This window comes from Mercenaria mercenaria, chromosome 12, assembly GCF_021730395.1.
Source record: "Mercenaria mercenaria strain notata chromosome 12, MADL_Memer_1, whole genome shotgun sequence".
NCBI classification, from domain to species: Eukaryota; Metazoa; Mollusca; class Bivalvia; order Venerida; family Veneridae; genus Mercenaria; species Mercenaria mercenaria.
The window spans coordinates 40,811,058-40,824,582 of NC_069372.1; positions in this window are offsets into that span (position 1 = coordinate 40,811,058).

The window sequence follows — 13,525 nt, forward strand, 5'->3', positions numbered from 1 at the left end:
GTTTGCGACCAGCATGGATCCAGACCAGCCTGCGCATCCGCGCAGTCTGGTCAGGATCCATGCTGTTCGCTTTCAAAGTCTATTGCAATTAGAGAAACTGTCAGCGAACAGCAAGGATCCTGACCAGACTGCGCGGATGCGCAGGCTGGTCTGGATCCATGCTAGTCGCAAACCCACTATGTTGGTTTTCTCATGGCACGGCTCATATATACATAAATGATCAGTAGTTCAAAATGTAGGAGTGTGGTATTAAAATATTTCTTTAGTTGTTGCGACGAAGGCTTGAAGTACCTTTTTTTTTACGAAACTGTTTAAATAATTTGTAGATTACTGTACTATACAGTGTCAGTTTCATCATAAATATAATAAGCAAATGTTAAATTAAAAATAACATATATTTATGCATGATCAGAAGACATGCTAATCTCAGATCAATTCAATAACTCATACGGAATTGATTACTCTGCGTGTAAACTATAGTATATGTAATTATAACTTTATACAGTTTCAAAACATAACTATATTTGCATTTTCGTTTATTTAGCGTGTGTTTGTTGGGAGAGAAGTTATTATATTGAATCGGAGTTTCCCGTTTATGGGCATGTATTTGAAATATACCTCGAATTACCTTAAAGCAGGATTCCTCCTTAGTGCCATTATATTGATACCAGATTTCAGCTCAAAGATGCATTTTTTTCAAACTGCAGGATAAACAGTTTAAGATCTGGATACAATTTTTCGATCATTCAAAAGACCCTAGTATTTGAAAAATGTTGATACGTCCCATATGTATCCAGAGATCTTCAGATTACCCGATCTGATCACCTCGGTCTTTATGCTTCGCAATAGACGGAGAATGATGTTTCTTGATTGCAACTGCTCTCGTTAGCCTCTCTGGTGTTTTGTTATTAAAACTTTTCTCTGAAGTAAAGTTTTCCCAAAGAAAGTTCCTCGTTTCGGGACGAGGCTTCCGCGAAGAAACGATGATACCCGTTAGCTTCGAATGTAGTTAATTTTTTTAAAAGCTAAACTCAAATTATTTCATAAGAGAAATTTATTTGTATGTTTGCGGAAGGCTGACGGTTCTGTCCACATCTGTGTCATCATGCATATATCGAGCCCACCTATTACTTCAGCTGTGCCGGCTTAATATTACATTGTTCCAGACATCCAAAGTATGATACTTTTGATAACAGGACTCGATAGACCATAATCATGTTATGCTACACCCGCCCGCTTAGCTCAATAGGTAAGAGCGTTGGTCTGCGGATCGCGGGGTCATGAGTTCGATCCTTGGGCGGGGCGTATGTTCTCCGTGACTATTTGATAAACGACACTGTGTCTGAAATCATTAGTCCTCCAACTCTGATTCATGTGGGGAAGTTAGAAGTTACTTGCGGAAAACAGGTTTGTACTGGTACAGAATCCAGGAAAACTGGTTAGGTTAACTGCCCGCCGTTACATGACTGAAATACTGTTGAAAAACGTTAAACTCAAAACAAACAAAACAAAAACTCTGTTATTTAACCACCACATTTCAGTATTTTGTAAATCTTAAAAAAGGTGCTGAAACAACTGCTCTATCTATATTTGTCCCTTATCATGCCTTGAGCTCTCTTTAAAAAACTTCAGAAAAGTAGATTAGGTAATACTTTGTTCGTCAACGGCGATTAAAGATAATCTGCTTAATCCGTAGTTTGCTTTCTGCAACAGATAAAGTTAGAAACTAACGCGAGTTAATGTCAATTTTCACGAGCACGTGCATCAAATATACAGATCGCGAATGTGTAGACAAAGGGTTTTCGACGAATTAATGACATATTGTAAATGCCAATAAAATGGAATGTCATCAAATGTGATTTAATTCATATTCCGACCTCCTCTTTATTTATACATTATGAAAATAACAAAAATATTCATAAATGAAAACTTGATTTATAAATGAATCATTATTAAGAAAGAACCGCCTCAATAGCCTAGTGGTAGAGTGTCCGCTTTGAGTGCAGGTCTGGGGTGCGATCCCCGGCTACGTCATACCAAAGACGAGAAAAATGGTACTGTCAGCTCCCTTGCTTGGCACTCAGCATTGAAAGTGTTGAACCAGGACGTAAAAAAAAACAGGTAAGAATCTGTTACTGGATACCTCAGTAATTTGTCGCACAAGAGCTTTGTAGCTCGTGTTGTATGGTGAATTATATGCGACGTTAAATAAAGCTTACCTTTACCTTTAAAAATAAAGAAAATACTAACATAAAGTATATTTTGATATACCTACTTTTATCCAATCGTCACCTTAGCGCAAAAAGTAAATAAGCCCTTCTTTAAGTCAATGCAGTTATTCACTTCTTGCGTTTAGGTGACGCGATATTAGTGCATTTTTGACATCACATTTGTTCCTGTTATGAAATTTACACCTTTCATATAAGACATTTGTAAATGCATGATTGTGTACTTCTATGACCATTTCTGTATCTACACCAACACACGGTAGCCGGCAAATAGCATAACGGACGTAAATAACATCTACGTTTTTTAAAATTGTCGAATGTTTTTTTTAGCATATTTGATTGATTTTTTTTTTCAATTACTTGTTTTTTTCTGACAATTATTTTTATTAAATTTGGGATGCTTAATGTTGATTGATAAAAGTAGGACATAGCTAGTTAGTCGATCGCCTTGACTGTAATCCTGTGGATGTCTTGTTTGTACGTAAAGCAGAGCACAGCGTTACCTCTTACATGATTTTGGCATATTCATTGATAACATATTCTTAAAAAAAACCCTCAAAATTACGTACAATGTAACATTTTTATTAACATAAATAAACATTAAAAAGCAAAAAAAATAAAATAATAAATAAATAAATATGGCAGCAGTGTTTTAAATCAAAACTCCCATTTTTAAAGAAAAAAAACTTAAAAATTTTGGATTGTAAACAGGCAGACCTAATATTGAAAATAGGTCTCAGAATTCAACTTTGCTGAGTCTATGGTTCATTAGCAGCTCAGCATAAATTAATAAGAACAGATGGAGAAAAAAAACAGTGCCCAGAAGCAGATCGGATGCAAGAGTGGTCGCCGCACTGCAGTTGCCACGGTAACATTGACTACGAAACCACTGATCGTGAGTTCAATTCCCCACTCCTTCAACTACAAAAAGAAACAAAACTTTGCAAGAGAGTCCGTGTAATTGTGTTTACACCTGTGACGCTAAAGAACCCAGGGAAACATCTGGAGCTGTGTCCTCTGTGCCTTTCACTATCTTCCCACTACATTTATTATAACAGTCTTCTCGACGAACCGTCCAGATTGATAACCGGTCGTGACTATGAGTCCCATATAATGGTGTTTTACATTTCGTTCGCTAAAGAACCAGGAATGCAACTGGACTGTTGCACCTTGCGGTAGGCCTGCCTCTAATTTTAACCATCTTCTTAGGGAGGCGTCCATATGGTTTTACTAACAAACATACCCGCTTGGCGCAAAAAGAGTACTACTAGAGTAGGAGTGTACATAACTTCGGAGTGTGTGTGTGTGTGTGTGTGTGTGTGTGTGTGTGAGGGGGGCGGGGTACTTCTAGATGAAGATTTATTACAGTATATCTTGATAGATCTGATGTAATATCGTGTTCTAGCTAAAACCACAGGCTTTCGGCAAACTTCTTTTGTCAGTAAATAATATTTTACTTTTCTCTAAATGTACAATGTTCACAGAGTAGTCATACATAGCTAGATTCATTTCAGAGTTCAAATCCTTGCCTCATTTCGACATACTCGCATAGGCCTACCGGAGGAATATCTGATGGATGAGAAAGCAGTTTTGAAAATTAGTCTTAAAACTGAAACAAAATTAATACAAAAAGTAAGGTAAGGTCAGTATTTTTTCAATTAGAGTCATTCTCCCTTTGTCACGTTTTGCCATAATATAATGACTTAACATTAAAATGATGTGACCTGGTACTCCTACCCATTTACATCAACAAATGCAGCGTTTCTCTCAACTTGGATCAGACCAGGAAGAAAATGAGCCGTGCCATGAGAAAACCAACATAGTGGCTTTGCGACCAGCATGGATCCAGACCAGCCTGCGCATCCGCGCAGTCTGGTCAGGATCCATGCTGTTCGCTTTCAAAACCTATTGCTATTAGAGAAACTGTTAGCGAACAGTATGGATCCTGACCAGACTGCGCGGATGCGCAGGCTGGTCTGGAACCATGCCGGTCGCAAAGCCACTATGTTGGTTTTCTCATGGCACGGCTCAAATACTATTGTACATACTATACCCCCACCCTTAATCTCTCATAGTATACCTAAAGGTAAAGTATAATTTGTACAATGGTATTTTTTCTGGTCTGGTGCCACTGACTTTAGCTCAATCTTAGTCGATGTTCCAAAAAAATAAAATATAGATATTGGAAATATGAATAAAATCCTGATACCTACTTAGGCCTTTATGGTTATAGAAGTTTTCTTCGAGTTGATATACAATTTCTTCCATTATAGATTAACCAATCTGAAATACTACTAAGAAGTCAGCCCAAAGAGCTATATACTTCTTTGTACAGGCTAATTAGTCCCCTTAAACAGAAGAGAGTTTGTTTCTGAATATAGTCAAAGAACTATTTTTGACCATTACTAATGAATTATTCTTACCATTCTCTTTTGAAATTTGTATTCAAAGCAAAAGGATTGCCAGTGTTTCCAAACTCAATCTGAAATACTCTTAGAAGTCCGCTATAACAGGCCAAAGAGCTATATACTTCTTTGAACAGGATGATTAGTTCCCTTAAACAGAAGAGAGTTTGTTTCTGAATATAGTCAAAGAACTATTTTTGACCATTACTAATGAATTATTTACACAATTCTCTTTTGAAATTTGTATTCAAAGCAAAAGGATTGCCAATGTTTAAAACTCAATCTGAAATACTCTTAGAAGTCCGCTATAACAGGCCAAAGAGTTATATACGTCTTTGAACAGGCTAATTAGTTCCCTTAAACAGAAGAGCGTTTGTTTCTGAAAATAGTCAAAGAACAATTTTTGACCGTTACTAATGAATTATTTACACAATTCTCTTTTGAAATTTGTATTCAAAGCAAAAGGATTGCCAGTGTTTCCAGACTCAGACATCCTGTAAATTGAGTCATGTTCACAGTCATGGCGATATAGCCTAACATTCACAAATCGAACCATGCTAACTTAACCCTTACCCTGCTAAATTTCTGTAATGAACTTGTCCGTCTTTCAATTTGGGCAGTACCATTAACTGTTAAAAGGGGTGCATACCAAAAAGGTACTGACTGATTGGCGAACAGTGCAGCTCATGATCAGACTTCATGAATGTGCAGGCTGGTCATGATCTGCACTGGTCGCTTAAGGTAGTTCTACATTAACGTTGTGGAGTTCATGTGACCTTTTTTTGTTCAAAATTATTTCAGTCCCATGTTTGCATGACCGGTAGAACATGCTTTTGATTCAAATCAGGCTGATAGATATGTTTTCAAAAAAAAAAATACATGTTTCGGTGAATAGTTAAAGATGTTTTAGATTTGATGTTAAGTAATTATAAATATTATAAAAAAACAACCTGAATGGAAATATCGGAGCTAGAGCTATCACTGAATATAATGAATATGCCACTGGACCGCTTTGTCAGAGGGAAAAAGAAATGTTGTCTCAGTCAAAAGGTGCATATAATTCTTGTTCATTTATTCATTTATTTATTTTCGTAAAAAAATAAAAACAAATATATAGGTAAATAAATAAAAACTGCACGAAAAATTTTGGTTTGCTTCTAGATATTTTTGCAATAAATAAATAAAATTCTCTAGTCACTTTTGTTCCACCGTGGTGTGATTCATATTAGAAATGTATATTTTATTGCTTTTATAAACTTTTGTAATACATTTTGTATCCCCTTTTAACAAAGCGGAGTATTTCCTTTGATTTCAAGTTACATTTTCATTTGATAGATAATGGGATATTTCAAAAGACAAATTTTAACACTGTGTATATTTCGGGTTCCATTTATTTCTAATCTAGTTTGGTTGCGCAATCAAGATAAGCAAAGGGAGATAATAATAATTTTTACAAACTTGCATTTCTAATGTATATCGTCTTAATATGTAATTGTTACTGCAAACCTTTGACAAATATAATACAACAGTTCTTATATTTACATCATTCCATAGGATAAGTACGTTTAAAAAATTAGTTTGTGCTTGGTTTGGTACCCATGATTTTAGAAATACCTCCAGGGAAAAACTAACATATATTAAGCACTAAGTGAACATAAATAAGTGTTAATGTTTTGAACAAAGCAATTACTTGAGAAAAATCTTATTAACTACATATAAGTAAAAACTGCAGATAACTTGCATCTTTCAAATAAATGTCTATCACAATATTTGAAAGCACACTGCTGGAACGTGGATCAACTGATGTCACCAAGTAGGATAAACCTCTACTTCACAAAGGGTTAGAAAGGAAGGATAGTTGTGTATGATCTTCAAGAACTTTCCTTTCACAGGTTGAGTGCATGTGACCTTGACTGGTACAGCAGGTGACGCTGGGGGACCGACATAGGTTGCACAGTCTGTTCCGATATTGTTGTTGGAATCCGCTCTTGTAGAGGATATCAACAAGCGTAAGTTCGAGTTCCTTTCATCTGAACAGAAACATTGAATATTTAGAATTAATTCGGCGTAGTATGTATGAATAAAGCTAGGACAAAAGTCCAACAGGAAAAGCAGCATTCAAAGAACGCAGCCGCCCATACAGCACTCCACGTGAAAATAGGGGAATGTGTTAATGAATACAAGTACGCAGCGACTGAGCACCTATAAACGTTAACATAAACGAATGCAGCAACAATATAAACTAGGTTACTGGCACCCATTCTCATCCGTCAGAGGTTCGTCAAAATCCCGAGACGTTCATCCGGGGAACCACGGTAGACCTCTGGTATGCATGAATGACTGGCACCAAAACTCACTTTTAACACCTGTCATATTCCTATATTACTAGAAAGTGAATATAAAAGGTTAATCTCTCACATACATAACAGTAACCACATGAACGCATCGTAAAGCACAAAAATGCTCGGTGTAAAAATATATAAATCCCCAAACATATGCGCTCGATTACGTTGCAGAAGCCAGAGCACCAAAGGAAACACCATTAAGAGGACAGGGGACAATCAAACCAGAGAGGGATGTAAGAAATAGTTGCCACGGAGTCCTCCACTTATCCTGTCATCGCATACCCAAAGAGGAAAGTGACGTGAACAGCTGCAAAGGGCTGAACACTAAGCATGCAGTATGGCTCAGAACAATACTGTCAGATAAATAATGGTATAAAATGACTAATTCCGAATTACGGTGATAAAATTTAGCAAAATTTAATGACTAAGAAGATCATTATGTACGCAAGGCCGGTACGCCATGCTAATTGCCAAATGCTAAATGACAAATCCTCAATGTTAAATGCCAATCCTTGGTGCTGAATATGCCTAATACATGTACTTAATGCTACCTACCAAATGCTATATGCCATATAGGCTACTTATTGCTGAATGCCAAGTGCTAAATGCCATATAGGCTACTTATTGCTGAATGCCAAGTGCTAAATGCCATATAGGCTACTTATTGCTGAATGCCAAGTGCTAAATGCCATATAGGCTACTTATTGCTGAATGCCAAGTGCTAAATGTGAAACAGCTAAAGCTTATTGCAAAACGATAAATGCTAATCGTCAAACTCTAACTTTTTGAGATATTGATCTGTATCTCTTAAACTAATAAATGTAACATTTAATTATGTATCTCTTAAACTAATAAATGTAACATTTAATTATGTATCTCTTAAACTAATAAATGTAAAATTTAATTATGTATCTCTTAAACTAATAAATGTAAAATTTTATTATGTTTCTCTTAAACTAATAAATGTAACATTTAATTATGTATCTCTTAAACTGATAAATGTAACATTTAATTATGTGAAAACATACTATGTTCTAGGTGTCTGATTCGAAGCAATGACATGTTATAACGGACATGTGCAAATGGGGACCATTTTTCTGCCAAAAGATGTTTAGCATTTTTTTTTATTTAACAGAGACAAAGTTATGTACATGTAACAAAGGCCAATGAATATTTAAAGGATGCATTCATACACTGATATATTCAGCTCTTACCACTTTAGCACTATTTGGGATTTGACAATTGGCAACTAGCATGGCGCAACGGCCTTACATAGATACCTGCAGAAGAAGCTTTTAGGTAATAGTAATGTCACGAAGGTTAAATTTTTCAAGTCGTCTAAAATAAAATATTTTTCTTTAATATCTGATTTCATTTGGAAAACAATATAAAAGTAAACTTGTTTCGAAATACTTGTATTTTGCTAGAGTTATAAATCGCTTACTCAAATTCAAGTGAATTCGAATGACAAAAGAACGAAAGCCACCTCTGTTACACGCTCAAACTCCATACCCCAGTGCGAATAGTTGTCCGCAGTGTGGGCACAGCGCAGGTTGTGGTCATCGGGTGTCTCAGTATTGACGCGGTTACCATCAACAGCGTAGCTCGCTGAGAGAGGCTCGTTAAAGCTAATGTATGTTGACTTCTGCCATGCATCAATAGCCAGAATTTTGCGATCTGAAAATTAGTGAATACTTACAGTCGACAGCCTAGCCCCTTTAAAGAGTAAATAGTGGTGTAGGCCAAAGTGTTATGCAACATGAAATGTTAAAACATAAATAACATATTCCTCCAGTCTTCATGGAAGCTTTAAAGCTAGGTGTGGTTGTATGTTTTCAATAGATAAACAATTTGACAATTATGATAACTTTTAATTTCTACCACTGCCCTATGAAGTAAGCAGAATGGTTCTCTTTTTTTTTTTTTTTTTTTTTTTTTTGTTTGGTATAAATTGACGAAATACAAACTATACAATATGTTTGATACCTTAAAAATAAACGAGCAAAGCTTTACAAATGGATAGAAATTCAAGAATACATTTTTGATACAGTTCCACCTGCGGCGCTAACAGAACATTCTTTTTTCATTTTAATCATTTGTTTAAAAGAATATTTTTCTAAGGTGAATCAAACTTCATAAACTGCATAAATTTACCTAGACCTAATGCGGACTTCTAGCAGTCTTTTCTGTTGTACATTTGTAAAATCAAAGAGTAGACACGTTAGAGAAAAGAAGCTACTTTTTGATTGGGTATCTTGAAATCCAAAGGAGTTTAGTTCGAGATATCCGAAATTCGACTTAAAATGATACTTTGTGTACCTGTTTTCTGGACGGGACTTGAAAATGATATTTTGTGCACCTTTTTTCGGGACGGGACTTGAAAATGATATTTTGTGCACCTGTTTTCGGGATGGGGCTTGAAAATGATATTTTGTGCACCTGTTTTCGGGACGGGACTTGAAAATATCTTCGGAATTTTGAGATTAGCGGGTCCGAGATATCGAGTTTTAACTGTAATTGCTGTTTATTATTTTTGTAGGCTATCAAATAGTATATTCTCGGCATTTTATTTCGTTGTTTTTTATTTAATCATATTTAATTGCTTCTGAACATATGATCATACACAGCACATATACATGGGTAACAAAAGCAAATGGGTTGGGCTACAAGTTATTACAACATTAGATTTCAGCCCTTCCCAATTTTCGGTGTGACTGGGATGTGAAATCAGTTCACCTTTAATTATGTCGTATAAGATGTAAAAGTGTATATCAGAACGTAGGCAAAAGAACTAGTCTTGCAACTAGGCGAGTCGGCGTTATGTCTTGTTTTCTGTAACTCTTCTTCCATAAAAGGAACACAAGTTTCCTTCATTGTCTTCTGGGGAGTAAAGGAATTTACAACAAACTTTAGACATTTTTAAAAGACACAAACCCTTGTAAATGACGCTCCAATTTGGTTCAGTTGCTATCGCTTGAGCCAAGTCCTCTGGACTCTGGTCTGCAAGCTCGCACATGTCGGTATCCATGTTATGGTTGACAAACGCACATTTGTCCATTCCATCGCACATCGTAATGCAACGTAGTGTAGAAGCGTAAAAGCCCTGTCCGGTAACGTTCGTACACCTAGCATTGTCTATAACAGAAAACTTGCGCCATCTCATAGGTTTTTGTAACCCCGCAGTTAGAGATGGCATGAAAACCACAAGCATGAAATATTCCACTATATAAAACCGTAGTTTTCCACTAATAAATGACATTCTTGGAAATTCTTTAATAACAGTGATTCCTAAAGTTTCATTTTCATTCTGATTTTCTGATACGGATGCATTAGTAGTTTAACAAAATTACAAGAAACAAAATTTGTTGTTATTGGCACGAGACGTTAAGTGGTACTACCCTCTACCTTATATCTTTTGCGATATTTTCATATTGTCAATACCTACTCATTTATCATTTACGCCTTCACACGTGATGCATCATTTTCGAAAATAGATTTAGAAACGTCTTGTAAAAGACATGTATTTTAGAATTACAGTACTGATATTTTTATTAAAATCACATTAATGTGTATTGTTGTTCAAAGTAAATTACAAATATAAAAATTCAGAATAAGTACATTGCCACTCCTAAACTGGGTTATAAGAGACTATAATAGTGTTAAGTATCATGGTACATGAAACTGAAACAATAATTACCTAAAAGGCTGAAAATATCTTTGCTAATCTGGTAATTCATTCTGCCATAAAATGAAAAGCGCACACTAGCTAAGAAATAATAGTATGAAAACGATGTATCCTCTGATCAGATTAGGGAGAACTTGATAAGCAAAGATATTTCAGCACATGCTTGAAACACTATATGAAATAAAATATCAGTACATAATTTACAAGGACAAGTTAAAGCTTCCTCTAGAGATAGACCTTAATATAAATAACAGAAGTTTTAATATTCAATTTAAGGTTGTGATCCGCGAAGAATGACAACTCTTGCCTTAGGCCAGTACTTACAAGCAGAGAAAATCTGTTAGTTTACTTCCCTTGCAATTATACAATTAAAGGGAAAATGAAAACGGTTTGAGACACAATACCACACCTTTTTCCACAGCAAAAACATTTAGGATTTATTCATATGTGTTTGATTTACCCTTTTAAACCTGCTTCATATAATTTTGTCAGCTAACTTATTGTAAACAAGTAACTTTTAACAAGCCAGTAATAAAATAAAATACCAGTAAGTATTTCATAGCGCAGATGATACATTTTTGCTTGTATCAAAATGCCACAATAGATGCACTTTTGTCAAACATAACAGATAGGATTAGTAAAAGTGCAAATATATTGATCTCTATTTTCCTATGCCTATAAATTCCTCCGCTGCAAAATCAGAAAACAGGATTTGGCACATTAAGTATTACTAATTTAGAGTTAGAAAGTAAAAGATCAAACTTTTCTTCTTCTGACAATGTGTGTGAACTATTTAAATGTAAAACAGCTTTCTGGAAAAGAGACGTCGTTATGATTTTAGTGTGAAACAAATGACCGAATATTGCAGTGGCAATACAGAATTCCCCTACCAGTAGAAAATTTGTTAGTGTTTGCCCCTTGTGTTTGTTGGCAACAGGGTTAGGACTAAAATGCTTAAAAGCATTCAGGAAGCAAAATCAATTTTTTACTTAAATTTTAATAGTGGACTTGACCTACAATCATAGGTCATGTACGCAACACATTGTCTCATCATACATGGGAAACATTTGTGTGCAGTACTAAGATAATCCATCAATGCACATAAAAGTTATGGAGCAGAAACAGTTTTGCTTGACCTTCAATAGTGACCTTGACATTTGACCGACAATCATGGGTCATATATGCGAAACATAGTCTAATCATGGGGAACATTTCAGTGTAGTAATAAAAAGATCCTTCAATGCAATTAAAACTTATGGAGCAGAAACAAGATTTTACTTGACCTTAAACAGTAACATTGACCTTTTACCGACAAGCATAGATGATGTGTCGTCATGGGAAACGTTAGTGTATAGCACTAAGATATTCCATCTACGCATATAAAAGTTATGTAGCGGAAACAATTTTTACTTGACCTTCAATAGTGAGATTGACCTTTGACCTACAAGCATAAGTTGTGTACGTGCATAATCTGCATATTGCTTTCTATTCACATACCAAGTTTTATGAACCTAGCTTGAATACTTTATGAGTAATTGCAGGATCCAGATTTAAGGACGGACGGACAGTATTCCTATACTCCCCTCCGGTGTCCCACCGGTATGGGGCCAATTACATGATTTCATTTATTTGTCCATTATCTTTGTTCCAAAAAATATTTGGTATATGACCTTTAATGGATATGTTTTATATGTAACAGTACCTTTAATTTCAGAAAAATTGAGTATCCACCTTAATTTGCTTAACTTGGTCATGTACTAACTATCTGTTGCAGGTACATTAATACAACATTTATTTCAGTTATGCATATTTTGGTTATCTATCTTTAATTTCAGTATAATCCAAATACTGCTGAAGATGGCGTATAACAGCTACAGCAGAATTTCTTCTGAGTCTTTCGAAATGCTCTTTCGAAATGTTTTTTTTTTTTTTTGTTTTGTTTTTTGCATAATGACCCTTTTTACTGAAAGGAACTATTTTCAAATGCAAGTAAAAATGTTTTGAGATATATTCTTTTCACAAAATATTCAGTTTAAAAAAATAAATGTTGACATGTAAAGCATATCAGTTCATACTGGGTACTATAGTATGTGTAGTTTATTGTGGCATACAGACACTAAATAGAAAAATGGCGCGAAAAAAATGCATAATGGCGGATACAAATAGTCCTCAGATTTTTTACTCTTTAGAGCTATTTTCCTTATTTTCTTTGCATTTTTTTTTTGCTAAAATCACATGACAGATCTATGCTTGATATGTAGGTAGCATTTTCATAATGAAATAACAACATGACAAAATTTTTCATGGAAACTTAGATCATACACCACCAGTATAATTTGGGGTCTCATTTTTTAGCTGATTTTGCAGTTTGTGTGTTTGACTGAAATTATTTTTCTTGCATCAAACATGACCCCCACTTTTCTTTTGATTTTTAGTTAGCACTGACAATATTCTTCAAGAAAATGTAAGTTACAGACATTTAAAATTGGTCCTGATGTGTGCTGCGGTCATTGGAGATAGGTCAATTTTATAAAGAATAAAGAACAACAACTATTTAGTGTGTTATAATCTATATTGTAGATATTTTATAGTTGTAATGTAATGAAATGTCAGGAGACATTTTCTCCTAGCAGACCCGGGGAGAATGTCACGAGTCGTAATTTTCATATACTGTTTTGATAGCAAGGGTCAGAAACTATTATATGAATGATTCAATGTGTTATTAAGCTGGTTCCATTGAAACGAAGAGTTTTTCAATGAGAATGTATCCGTTTCGGAACATAAAATGCACTTGCATTTTCGTTTATAACCAGGACATATGTTTGAATCTTTTTATTGGGAAGGAACGCATTAACTGGCATT